At 48.8% G+C, this 15,170-nt stretch overlaps 1 protein-coding gene across 1 annotated transcript in view; it reads right to left on the bottom strand.

The window, feature by feature from the left end:
- Window positions 1–15,170, bottom strand: part of GTF3C1 (general transcription factor IIIC subunit 1) — a 199,910-nt gene that overhangs the window by 155,847 nt on the left and 28,893 nt on the right.

Raw genomic sequence — 15,170 nt, 5'->3', positions numbered from 1 at the left:
GTTGGTTCTTTGCGCCGAGGGATGTTTCTTCCTTTCATCAAGTGCTAGGTATGAGAACTTGATAGCTATGTATACGTTCCGTTTTTTTATTATCAGAATCACTGTGAATGAGATGTTTTAATCTGAATTGTGGCGCAGTACTCCACAACTCCTGCTCTCAGTGACAGCTATACCAGTCTTCTGGTTGGATGCTACATCAATCACATAGGAGAGGGTTGTGGAGCCCTTACAGAAGAGACAACATCAACATTAGGGATCAAGCTTTCAGGGCAATCCTTATTCAATCAATCATTCACTTTGCTACCTACTCCTAGTTTCATACTTTTATAATGTGAACATGTCCCTTCTAATACACGCTGGATGTGAGATCTGTGTGTCCAGCATATGCTGCCTTCACTAGCACAGCTTTATTCCTGTATTGCCTTCCCCTTCTGCAGCCTATGAGAGATATATTCTGCTTTGCTCTGCCAGACATGGATGTTGAGGAGTATGTGAGCCTCCTTTCTAACTCACACTGGCCACTAAAGCAGTTACAATAGATTGATATTTAATGTTTTCTCCGCTCAGTTTATTTAAAAGTTTTCAGCTGCATTAGTTTGGGGAAAAAAAACATACAAAAAAAAAATTCTGTGTGTAATCTATTGCTGTACTAACTTGTTATGGTGCCAACTGACCTTTTTATGCCCGCTAGGAAACATCCACCTAGTGTGTCCAGCACTGGTGAGAAGAGGCTGCCCACACAATAGCAAGAAACACTATGCCGGCCGTGCACAAGAGAATTTAGCTGGTGGGAGCAAGCTACTGACCATGTTTGACCCCCAACACTGAAGAGACTAGCTGGGCGATCTGAAAGTAACAGCAGGATGCACCATGACAAGTATGGGACATAAGGCAGGATGGCAACACCATACACACAGACAAGTCCGCTTTTCGATCATATATGCCAATTCCATTCTCCTGTACATCTTTGTAAATTACAATGAACGTCTTTAGGTTAAAGTCGCTCTAAGATAACTATGGTTTGTTAACAGATATGCTCACGTATTTGCTTATTTCATGTCATCCCATATTTTCCCCATGCTTTTTTTTCTTCAATTTTGACTCTCCTGAGCCGTTTAACCATCTAAACAAATCACTGGTTTGGTTCCATTTGTATGTGGGACTTCTGTTGTATACCTAACCAAACCCATGATGCACTTCTCTCTCTGCCACAGCTCCAGCACCGCTTCAACAATCTGCAGCTAGCAAAGGGGGACTGGGAACTTAAAGTGGCCCTGGAAAAAATACAAAAAGTGGCCCCGTCTTGTAGTTTGGTCAAAATAGATGGAAGGGCAGGGTAGGGGCGGGCGATATGCGATATAAATTGGGCCAACGATAGAGATTTCGTTGCTCCGCTCTCGGAACGCACCATGTTCTCCTGAACCGGCACAGTGGAGAAGGAGGGAGTCCCTCCCTCCCCACTGTGTGCAGCTGCCACTGACCACCAATGAGAACAGAGTAGGAGTAGGAGGGACTGTGGCCACTGCGCCACCAATTAATATAGTTTATGCCTGAATACAAACTTAGCCTGCATGTGCCGGCCATATCCCATACCTGGCCTCTATGACTGCACGCTGTGATCCACCGCAATTAACCCTTCATGTCCTGGGGGGTTAATTGCGGCGGATCACGGCGCGCAGTAAGAGGTCAGGTATGGGATATGGCGGCACATGCAGGCTACGTTTGTATTGAGGCATATTAACTATATTCATTGATGGCACAGCGGCCACAGCCCCGCCCTCCTACTCCCCCTCTTCTAAGTATTATATTAATTGCGCCCCCCCCTCCACACGATTAAATCATTGGTTGCAGCCTCTAATCAGAGCCCCAGCAGTGTAATTGCGGGGCTCCGATTGGTTACCATGACAGCCAGGACGCCACTCAAGCCAAGGCTGCCATAGTCAGCTTCCTGCTGCTGTGTGCACTATGAACAGAGCAGCAGGGACAGTGTGAAGTCCCATTCACCCTAATAGAGCTCTATTAGGGTGACTAGGACAAGGGTTCTAGCCCCTAAGGAGGCTAATAGTTATAAAAAAAAAAAAGGTTTTACCCCCCCAAAATAATGGATTTTTGTACTCACCGTAAAATCCTTTTCTCGTAGGATGCATTGGGGGACACAGCACCATGGGACGTCAAAAGCAGTCCACGGGGGAGGGAAGAAAACAGCCATGCAAGTCACCTAACACACAGCTGCTTGCATAACCTTGTGACCCAAGCTGGCAACGGCAGAGGCCAAGGAATGGATCTGATAGAACCTCGAAAAGGTATGAAGCGAAGCCCAGATGGCGGCCTTGCAGACCTGGGAAGCAGAAGCCTGATGCCAAAGCGCCCAAGTGGCCCCGACCGCACTAGTGGAGTGAGTGGTCAACCGAAAGGGGAGGAACACGACACTTTGCAACATAGGCCTCCTTGACAGACGACCGAATCCAACGGGAGATGGTGGCATGGGAAGCTTGCAAATCCTTACGAGGTCGGTCAGGAACAACAAAGAGGGAGTCGGAACGCCTAAAAGACTCCGTTAACCGAAGAGATCGGCGGAGCGCCCCGAACGACATCCAGGCGATGAAGGGATCTCTCCCTGGGATAAGCGTGATTAGGACAGAAAGAAGGAAGGACATCTTCTCATTAATATGGAATGAGGACACCACCTTGGGGGAGAAAAGAGGGAACCGGAGGAAGGACCACTTTGTCCTCGTGGAACACAAGGTAGGAAGGTAGGGAGACTTGCAAGAAAGCGCAGCAAGCTCAGAGACCCTGCGGATAGAGGTAATCACAACAACGAAGGCGACCTTAAATGAAACGAAGGAAAGAGAGACATCCTTCAGTGGCTCGAAAGGAGAAGACTGAAGAGCGTCAAGGACAAGGTTCAAGACCCAAGGCTCCCAGGGGGATGAAAGAGGGGAGCACGGTGAGAGACCCCCTGGAGAAAAGTCTTCACCCGAGGACGGGAAGCCAGAGACCTCTGGAAAAGAACGTACAGGGCCGAAATCTGACCCTTAAGAGAGGCCAGTCAAAGACCCTTGTCAAAACCGGCCTGGAGAAAAGACAGGATCCTAGGCACAGAAAAGCAGAGAGGGTGAAACTGGCCAGATTCACACTAGGAAAATACGCCCGCCAGGTACGGTGATAAATCCTGGCCGATTGGGGTTTGCGGGCGTGAAGCATAGTCTGAATGACAGACTCGAGAGACCGTGGAATCTCAGGACTGCGGCCCTCAACAGCCACGCCGTTAAACGCAGTTGCGGTAAATTTGGGTGGAATAGTGGACCACGGGAAAGGAGGTCGGGACGCAGGGGAAGCTGCCACGGGACGTCGGCGAGCAGAAACACTAGGTCTGCATACTACGCTCTGTGGGACCAATCCGGAGCCACCAGGATCGCCGGCACCCAAGCCTCCTTGAGGCGTTTGAGTACCCGGGGGAAGAAGAGGAAAGAGGGTAAAAGGAGGCTGAACCGAGACCGAAGAAAAACCAGGAGCATCCACGGCCAGAGCCTGAAAGTCCTGGGATCTGGCGACATAAGCCGGAATCTTGTGGTTCAGATGAGAAGCGAACAGGTCCACGTCTGGAGTTCCCCCACCGTTGACACAGGTGCAAAAACACCTCCGGGTGGAGGGACTACTCGCCCGGGTCGAGACGATGGCGACTGAGAAAATCCGCCGCCAATTTGTCGACCTCGGGGATGTAGACTGCGGGAGAGAGCAGGAACATGAGCTTCCACCCACCGCAGGATTCGCAAGGCTTCCCTGAGGACAGTCCCGCTTCTGGTGCCCCCCAAGTGATTCAAGTAAGCCACGGCCGTGGAACTGTCCAACTGGATCCGGATCGGGAGAGTGTCTAGCAGGTGAGTCCAGCGGCAGAGAGCAAGGAAAATGGCCCCTGAGTTCCAGGACATTGATCGACAGGGAAGACTCCTCCGCTGACCCCTGCCCCTGGGCAGTGAGGGACCCGAAGACAGCCCCCAAGCCAGTCAGGCTGGCATCGGTGGAGATCACCTGCCAACCTGGCAGAAGGAAAGACCTGCCAAGGAAGACCGTGCGAGGTAGGAGCCACCAACGCAAGTCCGGGCGGACCTCCGGGGGAAGGCCGATCAGGCGATCGAGACCTGACGGAGAATTGTCCCACCTGGAGAGTAGGGACCTCTGGAGAAGTCTGGTGTGCAATTGGGCATAGGGGATTGCCTCGAAGGAGGCCACCATGAGGCCCAAAACTCGCATGCACTTCCTGATGGGAAGAGGGGACGGGTCGCAGAGGGGAGCCACCCCCGAATGGAGAGACTTGACCTGGGGAAAAAAGACTCGCCCGAGGCGAGTGTCGAAGATCATGCCCAGGAAGGACTTGGGAAAATTCACCAGACAAGCGAACTGGGACAGAACCAAAAGAGTAATGTGGAGGCTGGACAGATTGTCTGCGCAGGAGGAGGCCTTCACCAGAAGGTCGTCCAAGTAGGGAATCACCGCAACTCCCCTGGTACGCAGAAGAGCGATGAGGGGAGCCAATACCTTGGTGAAGACCCTCGGGGCAGAAGCCAGACGAAGGGCAGTGCCATCAATAAAAATGCAGAGAACCCACCGCAAAGCGAAGAAATCTCTGGTGGGAAGGGGCGATGGGAACATGGAGATAGGCGTCCTGAATGTCGATGGACGACAGAAACTCGCCCTCTTCCAGGGAGGCGATCACCGACCGTAGGGACTCCATGCGAAAATGGCGGAGGCAGACAAACAGGTTAAGGGCCTTGAGATCCAGGATGGGGCGGGAGCGACCCGTCTTTCTTAGGAACCGTGAAAAAGGTTCGAGTTAAAACCCCTGGAACCGTTCCCAGCTCAGAAACTGGGACGATGACCACTAGAGATTGAATGGCGTGAGAATCGTCCTGAGCGAGAGGAGGAGTCCCGAAAGGAATGAAAATGCAGCGATCGCGAAGCCGACCGGGAAGGCGGCGGCCAGCGAGGCCGATTTTGGGGGAGAAGAGAACTTTTACCCCCCCGTGGCCTCGGAAATAAGTTCCAAGCGCTTCCCATGAGTCTACCGCCTAGAAAAGGGAGAGAAATGAGAGCCTTCTTGGAAGCTGCATCTGCCGCCCAGGTACGGAGCCAGACCGTGCGGCGGATGGCCACGGAGTTAGCAGCCGCTCTGCTAGAGCGGCGTGCCAATTCCATGGAAGCATCACAGAGGTACCGGGATGCTTGGAGAATTTGAGAGGCGAGGGCAGGAAGCTCGCCCTGAGCAGAGTCCTGGGGCAAGGACCGGATGAGTTGTTTGGTCCAGACAACGCAGGCCTTAGCCACCCAAGACGCGGCAAATGCTGGACGGACAGCTGAACCTGCTGCAACAAAAAACAGATTTGGCTAAAGAGTCGATCCTCTTGTCAGAGGGATCCGACAAGGAAGCCGCATCTGCCAAAGTAAGAGTGGTCGTCTTGGCTAGGCGTGCCACCTGGGGATCAACCTGAGGTGGTTCAGACCATAGGTTGACTGACTCCTCTGCAAAGGGAAAAAAGGGCGTCAGACACCTTGGAGAGTTGAAGTAGTCTATCCAGGTGATGCCACTCCTTAGCCAGAAGTGCGTCCAGGTCCGCATGGTTAGGAAAAACCAAGGCGGGGCGCCTGGAACAGCGGAATGACACGGATTCCTGGGCCGCGGAAGAGGGACCCTCCTGTACTCTGAGCGCATCCCTGACTGCCTTTATGACATCCCGCATAGCCGCAGATATAGATTCGGTCTGCACAGATCCAGAATCAGAGTCAGAGGTGTCCCCAGGAGCGGCAGAAACGGCAGAAGAGGAGACTTCGCCGGACTCTGACTTATCCAGGGAGTGAACTGAGGAAACTGAGGATGAGCGGGACCCAGCTGAGAGCACACGAGGTCGCTTACGGGACTGGTGTCAGAGCAAGAGCGAGCCCCGACTGGGGGCTGAGGCGGCCGCGATTAGGCCGGCAAGCGATCCAGCGACTACACCATTGATTGGGAGAGACTGGCAAGGTTTCCTATGGCTTGGGACAGGGACGTAAGCGACTGCCGAGGATGAAGGAAAGGGGGGCCGGAAGAAGGCGGGAGCTGAGCGGCAGGCTAGGGAGCATTGCGGCCTAGGCCGGGCAGAAGCCGGGACCTAAATTTAGAGAGCAAGGCGGGCGTAGGTCCGGGAGGGCAGACAGGCGTGCGGAGGTCCGTGAGGACAGACACGGGAGGTGCAGTGACCAAGAATGTGACCTCCAATGAGCCACTAAAGGACCTGTCTGCCCCAAGAAAAGTGACAGAGAAAAGGGACTCACTAGTTCCATGGGAGTATTGGGGATGAAGGGATCTCTCCCTACTTACCCTCAGACGTCTTCAGGCACAGCTGGGTCGCCCCATCGGCAGACTCAACAGGCGAACCTGGGAATGCCGGCATCCACTGCGGATGCAGTTGTGGGGACTGGGCGACAGGCTAAGTACAAAGTACGCGCCCGCAGGGGGTGCAACTATGGTGGAATTCCACGATTGGAGCCCCAGCCTGCTGAACCTGTGAAAGAAAAAGAAAAAATAAGAAAAAAATAAGAAGAAAAAAGCAGCAGGACCTGCAAAGAAAAAGCGCAGGTCATGTCTGCCTCCTATGACACTAGAAAAAAAACTGGTTAGCTCCAGCATGTGCAGTGGGTATAGCCCAGATGGGTGGAGCCAACACTTTTCTTTCTAGTGTCCCTCCTAGTGGCAGCTGGGCATATACCCATGGTGCCATGTCCCCCAATGCCATTCACGATAAATAGAATATATCTTGATATATATCGCACCTGCTTAAAATTATATCGCAATATAGATTATAGGCCATATCTCCCACCCCTAGAACAGGGCCAGCAATACCATATTGTGGCACATTATATCACCCCCAACAGAGCTAATAGCACAGTCCATCACAAAATACTGCCAGCAGCACAAAATACATTCCTAAAAAGTTCCACTGGTCGGCCATGAGGAGGGTCCAGGCAGCCCCCTGGGAAATTTCCCTGCAAGGTCTATGGCCAATCCGCCCTGCCAGCTAGTTTATAGCTCTCACTGCCCTGCTGCTGCTTGGGCACACTCTTGGACATAACATCACAGGAAATAAAAGCAGCATGGATACGATCATGTGACCACAGCCCAGAATGGAAGATAGCAGCAAAAGAAATGAATGACAAAATTACGGCTACCTTCATAAGTGAGCATTTTAATGGATGCTCATGCAAACCAGAAATCCCCTTTAAGGGAGACGGAAAACAATACGTAATATTTTGTTAGGGAACGTTTTCCCTCTCACTTAAAAGGGATTCTGTCACCAGGTTTCACCCCTGTCAGCTAAACATATGCTGATGTTCAGGGCCTCATCAGGATTCCTAATGTGGGCTTCTAAATGTGATCCGTAGCCTTATTTTGCTAAAAAACAGGTTTTACTAACCTGTCACTCAAAGAAATAAGGTGCCCAAGGGGATATCAAGGGATGCAAGGTGCCCGCCGCACCCACCGCCGTTTGTGCCCAGCGCCGCCTTTCCAGACTTCTGCACCGCCTCCTAATCCTCTGTGCCGCCTCTCGCTCTCCCTCCATCCGCCCTCCTCCTGCTGTAAGATCTCGCGCGTGCGCACAGGGCTCTGCCTGATGCGCCCGTGCAGACTTCTCGATTTGGCTTCTTGAAGCGAAGTGCGCATGCGCCGGCACTTCGCTCAACCCAGGTATGACCTGCACTCTGGCGCCAGCCTCTCAGAGCCCTGTGCGCACGCGCGATATCTTACAGCAGGAGGAGGGGGAGCGAGAGGCAGCACAGAGGATTAGGAGGCGGTGCAGAAGTCTGGAAAGGCGGCGGTGGGTGCGGCAGGCACCTTGCATTCCTTGACATCCCCTTGGGCACCTTATTTCTTTGAGTGACAGATTAGTAAAACCTGTTTTTTAGCAAAATATGGCTACGGATCACATTAGAAGCCCACATTAGGAATCCTGATGAGGCCCTGAACATCAGCATATGTTTAGCTGACAGGGGTGAAACCTGGTGACAGAATACCTTTAAAAGAGGTGGACCCTAAGATGCAAAGTAATCCCCTATCTATGGCATGGTTAATAAGTATGTGATTGGTCGGGATCCCGTAGGTCAGAGCTCCACCAATCACGAGAACGGGTTTTGCCAGGAATGAAGGGAACAATAGTCAAGCATATGTGCTGCTGTTCTATTCATTTTCTAGGGGACTAGCTGGGTCAACCCCTTTGAAGAGGACCTGTAACTTCTCATGACATGTCTGTTTAACAACTACTTTCATTCCCCATGTAATCATTCTGTAGTGTCTACTCTTATGGCTTAGCTTTGTACCATTCACTTATTATTCCTTCAAGAAGTTACGAATTAATTACTAGCACTTTGCAAGGTCAAGCTGGGCGTTACCAGATCACGGTGTGTCTCTGCACAGTCCAACACTGGCAGCACTGATTGGATGTCAGCCTGTGCAGGGACACCCAACTGGGTAAACTCAGCTGGACCTTCATTGCAAACTGCTAGTAATTAATTAATTAATTACTTCTAGAAGGAATAATAACCAAATGGCACAACACACAGAGTCATAAGAGTAGATGCTCCAGAATTGTTGTTACATGGAGGATGCAAGTAGCTTCTAAAACAGACATGTCAGGAGAAGTTACAGGTCCTCTTCAAGTTCAAAGGGGTTGACCCAGCTAGTCCCATACAGGGGTGTGGAATTCCTATCGCCCGACGCCCGGGACATGCAGTTCCGGGCGCCGGGCAAGTAGTTTGAACAGTTGTTTAGCCCTGTGCGGGCAAGTAGCAGGGACATGTCGGTTGGGCAGTAATAGGAGCGGTCATATGCTAACCGCGAGCTGACCGCTCCTACATCTATGTCAGCATGCCCCTGCATCGTCGGCTCAGTTCAGTCACAGCACACAATAGCAGAGACGCTGGCAGCAGGGAGGGGAGGGGCTCGGGAGGAGTGTAATCTGATCCTAGAGTGGAAGCCAGCCCCGCCCACCTCGGCCTGCAACCAATCAGAGCTGAGGCAAGGCAAGCACCAGCAGCTCTGAGCCGTCTGTACAGGGGGTTAGAATAGAAATGAATCGAATGAGTCACAAGTTAAAGAATCTAAAGATCTGATTAGTTAGTGACTCATTCGATTCTTTGAGTTAAAAGAGCCGTGAGTCAGAGTCTAGAAACAGGTTACACTGAGGCTGTCGGCTGATGCTTTTGTTGCAGCAGTGATAAGGTTAAGGGACAGGAGCAGAGAGATAAGAGAAGTGACAGATGACACACAGTTTAGATTACAGGGTAAATTAACCCTTTAGGATCAAATTGGCTTCTCAGGAGATATATATGTTATATGTTCTGGAATGTGTTGGATAACACTGACAGCATTATGTCAGTGTTATCCAATACATTCCAGAACTGTAAGGGTTACATAGCATCATAAATCAGTATAATGCTATGTGACCCCAGTCAGCGCTTGCAGGTCAGGCAGGGAGCTGCGATGTGGACAGGCTCCGGGAGGAACGCTCGTCTGCAGGGGTGTCAGAAATAAAGGTTGTGCTGTCTGTCTTCTGAGGCTCTGGCCCTGCCTGCAATCTGCACTGCACGTGGCACTTGATAAACTATAATGTCTCCCTGTTGCCCCCATACAGTAGAACGTCTCCTTGTGGCCCCCATACAGTAGAACGTCTCCTTGTGGCCCCCATACAGTAGAACGTCACCTTGGGGCTGCCCTAGTGTCCCATATAGTATAACGTCACCAAGCGGCTGCCCCCGCACAGTATAACGTCACCCTGTGGCCCCCGCCCCCATACAATATAACGTCTCCCTGTGGCCCCCACCCCCATACAGTATAACGTCTCCTTGTGGCCCCCACGCCATACAGCATAACGTCTCCTTGTGGCCCTGCCCCCATACAGCATAACGTCTCCTTGTGGCCCTGCCCCCATACAGCATAACATCTCCTTGTGGCCCCCGCCCCATACAGTATAACATCGCCTTGTGGCCCCCGCCCCCAATACAGTATAACGTTAGTATAAGTTCAGGACAAGTAGATTGAGCCCCCACTTTAGTCCTTCGACAAGTAGTTTTTTTTTAATTTCCACACCCTGCCCATAGAAAATGAATAGAACAGCAGCACATATGCTTGACTATTGTTACATTACACTAAAAACCTGCTCTGTTGGAAGGGCTGAATTTTCTGCGTTTTAAAAGCTATTTTCATCACAGGCATAACACTACATAAATAGTATATTACTGGAATGAAAGGATAAAAATGCACCACCTACCAATCACCATAAGTAATATGCTCACTATATTGTACAGCTTATTATGATCACATGGATACCAAATAGTGTTTTGTGATATTTCATAATAAGTGTGTTACAAATACTTTAATGGTTTTAACAGTGTTTTTTTATTTTAATAAATACCACAAAACAATATTTGATATCCCTGTAAGATTGGATATGCTGATGGGGGGGGGGGGGAGACATACACGGTTTTCCTGTATGGAATCCTGAAATTTCTGATGGCACCCCTGGATCCAAGCCTGCTTGAAGCCCTTCTGGTAAACCCCACCATAAGGCTACATGCACACGAACATGGTATGGTTCCGCATCTGAGCCGCATTTTCTGAGGCTCGGGTGCGGATCCATTCACTTCAATGGGGCCGCAAAAGATGTGGACAGCACTCCGTGTGCTGTCCGCATCCGTATGTCCGTTCCGTAGCCCCGAAACAAAAATAGAAAATGTCCTATTCTTGTCCGTTTTGTGGACAAGGGTAGGCATTGTTACAATTAATCAGCAAAAAAATAAATGCCATGCGAATGTCATCCTTTTCTTTGCGGATCCGCAAAACACATACAGTCATGTGCATGAAGGCTAAGACAGAGATCACGTCTACAGGGCAGGGTCCAGGAGAATAAGTAGAAACACCGTTCTCAGCGGCAGGTTAATGATGTTGTGTCCACAGGGCAGAGACTTGCAGGCCTTGCCATGCCTCATATGTAGACTTGATGCCACTGAGAAAGGGAACCAACAGTGGAAAATGACCATGATGGAGTGCAGAAAAACCAGAGCATTACAGATAAACATCACTATTAGGACTCGTTCAGACAGCCGTATGCGTTTTGTGGTCTGCACATGGCTGCCACTCTTATAGAAAATGCCTATTCTTGTCCGCAATTGCAGACAAGAATAGGACATGCTCTGTATTTTTTGCGGGGCCATGGAACGGGTGTGGGCCCGTTCATATGGCCGTGTGAATGGGCCCTTAGTAAGTGATAGTATGTGTTCTTTCTGTTAATTGATGCTGAAAATTGCAAAACCAGAATACCCTTTTAACCGTCTTAAGGACACATGACGTACCGGTACGTCATGTGTTGTTCCGAATCACTGCCGCCCGGCCGGCGGTGATTGGAACCCGGTGCTGCTCAAATCATTGAGCAGGCACCTAGGCTAAATGCGCGGGGGGGTCCCGGTGACCCCCCCCATGTCGGCGATCGCGACAAACCGCAGGTCAATTCAGACCTGCGGTTTGCTGCGATTTTCTGCATTTTTCTGATCCCCCGCGGTCATCAGAAACTTTATTTGCCTAAAATAATGTTTTATTCACCGCCCCCTGCACCCCCGAATGATTGTCTGGTGGCGGGAGGTGCAGGGGGAGCTTTGCTGGCGGTGGGGGCGGTGCGGTAAGGCGGGCGGTGCGGCAGGCGGGATCGCGATCCCCCGCCCGCCTCCCCTTGTATAATCGTTGGCTTCTAGTGGGTATAGCAGGGTGCCTGCACATTGCTGGCACCCTGGTATAAACGGCTGACATCTGCGATGCGATGTCAGCCGTTTAACCCTTTCCATACAGCGGTCCGTACGGACGCTGTATGGAAAAGGTTAACAGCGCAGGGAGCTCCCTCCCTCTCCATCGGGGGGCTGCTGTGCCTTTGCAGCCCCCGATGGGGAGGGAGAGAGCCCCAGACAGCCCCCCGACAGATCCCCTCCTTACCCTTCCCCGTCTGCTCAGTTCTGAGCAGTACTGAGCAGACGAGGAAGGTTCCCATGGAAAACAGGACGCCGTCTCAGGCGTCCTGCTGTCCATGGTGCTAAACAGATCTGTGCTAAAAGGCATAGATCTGTTCAGACAAAGTGTAAAATACAGTACAGTACAATATATATATATTGTACTGTACTGTATTATACAGACATCAGACCCACTGGATCTTCAAGAACCAAGTGGGTCTCGGGTCAAAAAAAAAAAAAGTGAATAAAAGTGAAAAAAAAGTAAAATCAAAAAAACATTTATCACTGATTAACCCTTAAGGACTCAGCCCTATTTCACCTTAAGGACTTAGCCATTTTTTGCAAATCTGACCAGTTTCACTTTAAGTGCTCATAACTTTAAAACGCATTGACTTATCCAGGCCCGTTCTGAGATAGTTTTTTCGTCAATATTGTACTTCATGACACTGCTAAAATTGGGTCCAAAAAGTAATATTTTTAGCCCTAAAAAAATACCAAATTTACCAACAAATTAGAAAAATTAGCAAATTTCAAACTTTCAGTTTCTCTACTTCAGTAATACATAGTAATACCCCCAAAAATTGTGATTACTTTACATTCCCCATAGGTCTACTTCATGTTTGTAGCATTTTGGGATTGATATTTTATTTTTTGGGGATGTTATAAGGCTTAGAAGTTTAGAAGCAAATCTTGAAATTTTTCAGAAATTTACAAAAACCCAATTTTTAGGGACCACTACAGGTCTGAAGTCACTTTGAGAGGCTTACATAATAGAAACCGCCCAAAAATGACCCCAATCTATAAACTACACCCCTCAAGGTATTCAAAACTGATTTTACAAACTTCGTTAACACTTTAGGTGTTGCACAAGAGTTATTGGCAAATGGGGATGAAATTTGCGAATTTCTTTTTTTTGCCTAATTTTCAATTTGAACCCATTTTTTCCACTAACAAAGCAAGGGTTAACAGCCAAACAAGACTGTATCTTTATTGCCCTGGCTCTGCCGTTTACAGAAACACCCAATATGTGACCGTAAACTACTGTACGGGCACACAGCGGGGCGCAGAGTGAAAGGTGCTCCGTATGGTTTTTGGAAGGCAGATTTTGCTGGACTGTTTTTTTGACACCATGTCCCATTTGAAGCCCCCCTGATGCACCCCTAGAGTAGAAACTCCATAAAAGTGACCCCATCTAAGAAACTACACCCCTCAAGGTATTCAAAACTGATTTTACAAACTTTGTTAACCCTTTAGGTGTTGCACAAGATTTAATGGAAAATAGAGATACAATTTCAAAATTTCACTTTTTTGGCAGATTTTCCATTTTAATATTTTTTTTCCAGTTACAAAGCAAGGGTTAACAGCCAAACAAAACTCATTATTTATGGCCCTGATTCTGTAGTTTACAGAAACACCCCATATGTGGCCGTAAACTACTGTACGGGCACACAGTAGGGCGTAGAGGGAAAGGTGCGCCGTATGGTTTTTGGAAGCCAGATTTTGCTGGACTGGTTTTTTGACACCATGTCCCATTTGAAGCCCCCCTGATGCACCCCTAGAGTAGAAACTCCAAAAAAGTGACCCCATTTTAGAAACTACGGGATAGGGTGGCAGTTTTGTTGGTACTAGTTTAGGGTACATATGATTTTTGGTTGCTCTATATTACACTTTTTTGTGCGGCAAGGTAACAAGAAATAGATTTTTTGGCACTTTTTTTTTTTTGTTATTTACAACATTCATCTGACAGGTTAGATCATGTGGTAATTTTATAGAGCAGGTTGTCACGGACGCGGCGATACCTAATATGTATACAATTTTTTTTATTTATGTAAGTTTTACACAATGATTTCATTTTTAAAACAAAAAAAATGTTTTAGTGTCTCCATAGTCTAAGAGCCATAGTTTTTTCAGTTTTTGGGCGATTATCTTAAGTAGGGTCTCATTTTTTGCGGGATGAGATGACGGTTTGAGTGGCACTATTTTGGGGTGCATATGACTTTTTGATCACTTGCTATTACACTTTATGTGACGTAAGATGACAAAAAATTGCTTTTTTTACACCGTTTTTATTTTTATTTTTTTACGGTGGTCACCTGAGGGGTTAGGTCATGTGATATTTTTATAGAGCCGGTCGATACGGACGCGGCAATATCTAATATGTATACTTTTTATTTATTTATTTAAGTTTTACACAATGATTTCATTTTTGAAACCAAAAGAATCATGTTTTAGTGTTTCCATAGTCTAAGAGCCATAGTTTTTTCAGTTTTTGGGCGATTATCTTGGGTAGGGTATGATTTTTGCGGGATGAGATGACGGTTTGATTGGTACTATTTTGGCGTACATGCGACTTTTTTGATCACTTTTATTACCTTTTTTGGGAAGTAAGGTGGGCAAAATTTCAATTTCCTAATAGTTTTTATTTTTTTTATTTTTATGGCGTTCACCGTGCGGGGAAAGTAACATGACCGTTTTATAGATCAGGTCGTTACGGACGCGGCAATACCAAACATGTGTAGGAAATTTAATTTTTTTCATTTTTAATCAGTGATAAATGTGTTTTTGGATTTTTACTTTTTTTTCACTTTTTTTTTGACCCAGACCCACTTAGTTCTTGAAGATCCAGTGGGTCTGATGTCTGTATAATACAGTACAGAACAATATATATTGTACAGTACTGTATTTTACTTACACTTTGTCTGAACAGATCTCTGCCTTTAGCATAGATCTGTTCAGCACCATGGACAGCAGGATGCCTGAGAGGCGTCCTGTTGCCATGGGAACCTTCCCCGTCTGCTCAGTAGTTGTCAGAACTTCGCAGACGGGGAAGGGTAAGCACAGGGCGGAGGGGGGCTGTCTGGGGGCTCTCTCCCTCTCCATCGGGGGGCTGCAAAAGGCACAGCAGCCCCCAGATGGGAGAGGGAGGGAGCTCCCTCTTACTGTTAACTTTTTCCATACAGCGGTCCGTACGGACCGCTGTATGGAAAGGGTTAAACGGCTGACATCGCATCATCGATGTCAGCCGTTTATACCAGGGTGCCAGCAATGTGCTGGCACCCTGGTATACCCACTAGAGACCAACGATTATACAAGGGGAGGCGGGCGGGGGATCGCGATCCCGCCTGCCGCACCGCCCCCACCTCCCC

This window comes from Bufo bufo, chromosome 7 (assembly GCF_905171765.1).
Source record: "Bufo bufo chromosome 7, aBufBuf1.1, whole genome shotgun sequence".
Lineage (NCBI taxonomy): Eukaryota > Metazoa > Chordata > Amphibia > Anura > Bufonidae > Bufo > Bufo bufo.
Note: the sequence above shows the minus strand (reverse complement) of the source record. Positions and strands in the feature narration are given on the sequence as shown.